General features: G+C 39.4%; 1 pseudogene; it reads right to left on the reverse strand.

Moving 5' to 3' along the window:
• Positions 1–443: 443 nt before the first annotated feature.
• LOC102817023 overlaps positions 444–7113 on the reverse strand; it is a 37814-nt pseudogene continuing 31144 nt past the window's right edge.

Below are 7113 nucleotides of genomic sequence, written 5' to 3' on the forward strand. Positions count from 1 at the left end.
CACTTCACATAAAATTTATTTTGTGAAAAGCTCTGTATAAAATTTGTGGCCAAATTTTTGGCCACACACTAAGTATACTAGGGAAATTAACTACAGAGGAAATCTTTTATGGGGTGAAGAATCCTTTGGTAAGAAAAGGAACCTGCTGTGTTCACTGCTGGGAAGTGGGGGGATAAAGCAGCACAGGACCAGGTTCTCCTGTCCAGTCAGTCTGAACTCAACATTTTCCCATAAGGAGTTTGTAGTGCATCTAAGATATCAACCATAAGAGCGGGCATTCCTTATGCTAGCTTACTTTATATCCTTCACTGTGCCTGTGGCTGTCCTGAAGCGTGGACGAGACCAAGGCTAAGGATAACCCCACTCCCAACCAAGTGACATGCTGACTATGCTGCAGCAGGTAGCTGCAGGCCCCAGCCTGGGAGACTTCCGACCTTCTACTCTTAAGGCTCTGAAGGCTCTACTCCAGAAAGGTTCATGAAGAGGTCCCCAAGTTCCGTCATGTCCACGTCTTCAGGGTTAGGGATGTGCTGGCTTTCTCGGTTCTCGATGAAATCCCAGAGTCGCACAGAATTGAAAAACCTTACAGTGCCTTCAGAACTGAGCTATTTCTGGGGTTTCTCGGGCTCTGCAAGCCTCCCATCAGGATAAGCATGGCGGTAAAGACATTTGCTTCCAAATGGGCAGGTCCCCTTGCCTTGCTCAAAGTATTGACAGGCCTTTCCCCCCATTCCCTGTTTGAAGGCTTCAATCAACTCATTCTTCTTATTCTGATCTTCTACCCAGTACACACTTGGAATGACAAACTCTGAGATCACACGGCACTCTGGACAAGACTTAATGATTGGGGTCTCAAACTGCTTGGCACACCTCCACTGCCGGATGCAGGGCAAGCAGTATGTGTGGTTGCAGTTGGAGAGAATCCCGAATCTCCGCTCAGAAGCAGATGCCTTCTCGAGGACCACCTCCATGCAGATGCTGCACACTTTGTCCTGACTGGCCTGGAGGGCAAAGGCTTTTTCCATCTGGTGTTCCAATGTGGCCATGCAGATCTTTTTGTGTGCTTTTCTTTGCTCTGGATCAGAGGGGTGCAGGACCTGCAACCTGCAGATCTCACACAGCTCCCCATGCAGGTAGACACAATCGTCTCCAAAGTGGCAACCCCTCTGCAGCGGTATAGGGGCACAGCTGCTGTTCATCAGAGTAGGAGCTACTGGCTTCTATGTCATCAAGGCCACTCCTCATAGCTTCCAGGTAGGAGTGCGGCTTCATCTCTATGCTCTGAATCCGAAGGTCGCTGCAGCCCTCTGAGTTACTCATCACAAAGAGACGAGGCTTGGCCTCAGCCAGGCCACAGAGATTTCGGTCTTTCAGGACCAGGGCTCTCTTCTCCCATTTCCCAGGCTCTTGTAAGTTCACCTTCAGAGCAGACGCAGCACACTCAGGAGGCTGAGGACTGTGGAAACCCAGTGGGGGTACAGCGGGGGGCAGGGCGCCCACAGCCCCACCCGGGGCAGCAGAGGGCCTCACGTGATCATATCTGCAACGAGTTCCGTAGGCACAGTAGCCTTTCTGATAGTATTTGCAGATGGTGGACGGCTTGCTGTTTGCCAAATCGTGTGAGAACAGGCACTGATTTCCTTCCCGGCACACACCATGCATAAAATACCTGCAAGTGATCTGTTTGGTGCTCGTGATGGTCAGGTTTGGGGCCCAGTATCTGACTTAAAAAAACAAAAACAAAACAAACAAACAAAAAAAAACACAAAAAGCCACTGTTTTATATTGAATTCCTAGAAGACAGTTGCTGGGAGAAACATTTACATGAAGGAGGTTTATTGAGAGACACATTTTTCAATGAAATTAAATAAATATAAAGTTAAGGGATATAGGAATAAGCAGATGAAGAAGTTAACAACAAGCACTCCAGAAAAGCAAAACCAAACCAAAAAACCAGTTTTTAGTGTTTGCTGAGTTGCTGTTATATGCAATACTTCCATGGCCAATTTCAATCTATTCTCATAAATTCATTGAATGAAGAATTGATACTGATGCACAAAATTGGCTTTCTCAAGGCATGTGCTACAGGCTAGAATATACCATTTAATTGAAACATAATTCTGTTATCATAGAGACCACAATTAATTCCACATAGAATTCAGAGCTCAGATATTCTCCATTTGGACTAAATTATAACAAGAGGAGGCCTCTGTACCCCTACAGTTATTGGATACACAAATGAAGGGCAAGCCAGATCTCTGTAGTCAAGGACAAGTTCTGCAGCTTGATTATAGATTATCTGTCTGAATACCACAGTATCTAGAGACAACAAAAGAAGAGACTGAGAGTGTCTGTATGAAGTTTGATTTTAATTTGAATTATATTTTTCACATTATTTACCTTCTCAATTATTAAAATAAATATAGGTTCAGTCAATTCTGACTCATGGGGACTTATCTGTTTCAGAAAAGAACTATTATCTATAGACTTTCAATGGCTATAATTTTACAGAAGTGTATTACCAGGCCCTTCTTCAAGGAGCTACGGGATTTCAACCACTATCCTTTCAATTAGTTACTGGTGTAAACTATTTTTGCCACCTAGGGACCTTTTCCAAAATATGATAATCTGTCATGCACCTAGAAGTCCTGATGTTGCTTTGTAGGATAAGTACTGAACCACAAAGTTGGTTTGATCAAGATCAGTGGTTCAAACTCACCAGCCACTCCTTGGAAACCCTATACAGAGTCCTTATGAGTTGAAACCGATGGATCACACATAGCCAAAACAATAACCATGCATCTATCACGTCATAACATTTTTCTATTGTTTATTTGTAAGATAAATTCACCAATTTTATTAGATAAAAATCATTGGAAAAGGAATAAATTAAGTAATTGTTAAACCACTCAGGCCATCAATGATAGACCCAATTTTCAAATCACAATCATCAAAGGTTCTCTATTATTTAATTAAGTATATACATATATTAATTAAAAGCCAGCTTCAACCATAAATAGTGGACATGAGCTATGGAGACAGACCATATTTGATATAATCATTCTAGAATTTATTTTATAATTTCTCTGAAATTCATTTTTCAAATCTAAGCTCCTGAGAAGCCAGGATGATGAGATTTTATCTCTCATTTTTTGGACATGTTGTCAGGAGAAATAAGTCCCCAGAAAAAGGACATTATGCTTGGCAAGCAAAAAATAAAAAGATACCCAAATGACACAAATTCACATAGTGGCTGCAAAACTGGGTTCAATAGGACCCTAGGACCATCATGGGAGAAAAGCATGAGCAGAATGTCGGACTCTATCCAGAGAAGCAGCAACACCAGAGATGGAGGCAGAGATGATAACACGGAGAGATAAAGCAGCTGAGGGCTCTAGACTAATGGAAAGAGAAAGGCTGTGTACTGGTGTGAGGGGGCAGGCTTGCAGAATGTGCGTTTTGGTTGTTTAAATGATTATATATTCCTGAGTATTTTTGTGTACATAAAAACAAAACATAAAAACAGAGGGAACAGAAGCAAATACTGTTGACTGATGACGCATGGAGGGGATTGTAATCATTGCAATGAAATTAAATACAATAGGATGAGCATAAAACCAATATTCTCTAATGTGAACTATCACTCAATTCACAATAAAAAATTTTTAAAAATGGGTTCAAGCATAACAAAGATTGTGAGCATGGCACAGGAGCAGGTAGTTTTGTGTTGTGTTGTACATAGGGTTGCTATGAACTGGAAGCAACTTGAGTAATCATTAGGATTTAGAGTAATGATCCTGGCTTTATAAATTTGTCTGATTTGGTATGTATGTAAATCTTGTCTATCATCATTTCTCATGTGCTCAGTCTCTTTCTTAATAATGATTTCAAAAATTAAACTCATGAATTATATATTTTCCTCTGCCACCTTCAATATTGTCATAATATTGATCAACTAACTTCACTCATAAGTAGATGAATGTCAATCAATTCCCAGGGCTCCACTGTTGATAATGAAACAAAGACCAATTATAAGGACTGTAACTTAGGATATTTTATCTTATCTAGATGAAACCATATAATTATATATTCTCTTCTTTCCTCTCATCTCTTTTCATGATTTGTTGTTGTTGTTAAGTGCCGTTGAGTTGGTTCCGACCCATAGCGACCCTGAAAAGGGTTTCCAAGGCTGTAAATCCCTGTTTATCATATACAACTGAATTCAGGCTCAACCCCTATGATAAATGTTCCTTGTATAGGAACATGCAGAATGCTATTAAAGGAAAAATAAACCAAAAAGTACTGTTATTTTTTAATCAGAACATACCATATAGTGTTGGTAAGATGTAATTTATTTGTTTAGAAAAAGTAAAGTTAAGTATATTTAAATCAACTTGTAGTTTTTTTTTTTTTTTTTTTTTAAGTGTCAACAAGTTTGTTTTGACTCATAGCAACTTGGTACAGGGTTTCAAAGGAGTGATTAATGGGTTTGAGCTGCTGGCCTTGTTATTAGCAGTCCAGCTTATCCTATAGCACCACACCACGGAGTAATTCAGACTCATAGTAATCCTGAATAGGATTTCTGAGGAACAACTGGTAGTTTTAACCACCAACCTTGCAGTTAGCAGTTCAGTGCTTACCCTAAAGCACCACAGCGGGACTCTATACCAGGACTTAAGTGTTTCATATTTACCTGTGTTTTATAGACTATGAAAATGCATTTGATTGTGTGAGTCACAACAAATTTTGAATAATATTACAATGAATGAGAATAACAGGAAACTTAATTGTGCTCATATGGAACCTGTACATACACAGAAAGACAGTGGTTCAAACATAACAGTGTGTTTCAGAATCAGAAAATGTGTGTATTAGGTGGTATCATTTCACTATAATTAGTTAATCTGTATCCTAAACAAATAATTCAAGTTAGACAGTATGAAGAACGCAGCATCAGTATTGAAGGAAGACTCTAGTTACATTAAATATGCAGATAACTTGCTTGCAGAGAGTAGAGGACCTGAAATACTTGCTGATGAAGATCAAAGACTATATCCTACAATATGGATTTGATCTCAACATAAATAAAATAAAAATACTCAAAACTGGTGCAGTAAGTCTTATCATGATCAACATCTTGGTCTGTCTTCCAGATTTCTTGCCATTGACTTTTGAATGCTTCTAATCCTGCATCCATTTGTTGAAACACCTCAATTTGTGTTCTATAAATTACTGGAGTCTTGTTTCCATGAATGTCTTCAGTGCACCTTTGACATTTTCCTTGAATATCATGGATTGTTAGAAACGGTACCTTCTGAAATGGTACCTCATCATAGAGTTTACTACATTATATTAGATAACTACCTCTCAACAGCCAAACCACTGCGAATACTAGCCCAGTGAATTTGATACAAAATCTGAACTATTACAAAGACTAAAGTATGCCTCACCCATGTCATGATCATGACAAGCTATGGACAGCACTGTGAAGTAGGAGTATTCTTGAACACTTAATTCTGCTCATGAGGAAACTGTACTTGGACCAAGAGGCAGTTGTTCAAGCAGAACATGGGAACACTGAATGGTTTCAGATTAAGAAAGGTGTGAGACAGGGTTTTATTCTTTCACCATACTTACTCAAGCTGTATGCTGAGCAAAAAATCTGAGGCATCAAGATTGGAGGAAGACTCATTAACAACCTAAGATAAACAGATAATACAACCTTGATTGATGAAAATGAAGAAGACGTAAAACATTTATTGATGAAGATCAAAGACTTTGGTATGGATTACATCTCAATGTAAAGAAAATAAAAATCCTTACCACTGGACCATTAAACAACATTATTATCAATGGAGAAAAGATTGAAGTTGTCAAGGACTTCATTCTTCTTGGATCAACTATCAACAGTCACAGAAGCAGCTGTCAAGAAATCAGATGACAAATTGCATTAGGCAAATCTGCTACACAAGACCTTTGTAAAGTGGTGAAGAGCAAAGATGTCAGCTTGAAGACGAAGGTGTGCCTAACCCAAGCCATGGTATTTTTAATAACCTCATATGGATGTGAAAGCTGGATAGTGAATATTGAAAACCATAGAAGAATTGATGCCTTTGAGTTATGGTGTTGGAGGAGAATATTGAATGTGTCATGGCCTGCCAAAAGAACCAATATATCTACTTTGGAAGAAGTGCAGCCAGAGTGCTCTTTGGAGGCCAGGATGGCCAAACTCCATGGGAGAAATATGCATCTGTCTTTTCTCCTGAATATTTAAAAGTCTCAGAAACCTATATACGGTCACGATGAGTCCAAATTGATTCAATGAGAGTGGGTATAGCTTTTGGTTTTATTGTTTAATAGATAAACTTTGTTGTTGTTGTTGTTGTTGTTAGGTGCCATCGAGTAAGCACCAACTCATAGCAACCTTATGCACAGCAGAACGAAACAATGTCTTATCCTAGGCCAACCTCACTACTCAGGCAACACATAAGTCCATCGATGCTGCCACCTGCCCAATCCATCTCATTGGGGGGGTCTTCCTTTTTCTCTGACCCTCCATCTTACCAAACATGATATCCTTCTACAGTAACTATTCACTCCAGACAATATGCCCAAAGTATGAGACATGAAGTTTGGCCATCTTGGCCTCTAAAGAGCACTCTGGCTGCACTTCTTCCAAAATGGATCTACTAGTTCTTTTGGCAGCCCATGGCACTTTTAGTATTTTCTTCCAACATGATAACTCTTCAATTCTTCTGTGGTCTTCCTTATTCACTGTCCAGCTTTGGCATGCATAAGAGGTTATTGAAAATACCATGGCTCAAACTGAAATCTTTGCTCTTCAACACTTTAAAAAGTGATTGTGCAGCAGATTTGCCTAATGCAATAGGTCATCTGATCTCTTGACTGCTGTTATGTGGGTGTTGATAGTTGATCCAAGAAGAATGAAGTCCTTGACAGCTTCAATATTTAATCCATTGATAAGAATGCTGTTTATTGGTCCAGTGGTGCATATTTTTTGTTTTCTTGACATTGAGATGTAATCCATACCAAAGGCTGTGCTCTTTGATCTTCATCAGTAAATGTTTCAAGTCCTCTTCACTTTCAGCAAGC

This window comes from Chrysochloris asiatica, unplaced genomic scaffold (assembly GCF_000296735.1).
Source record: "Chrysochloris asiatica unplaced genomic scaffold, ChrAsi1.0 scaffold00115, whole genome shotgun sequence".
Lineage (NCBI taxonomy): Eukaryota > Metazoa > Chordata > Mammalia > Afrosoricida > Chrysochloridae > Chrysochloris > Chrysochloris asiatica.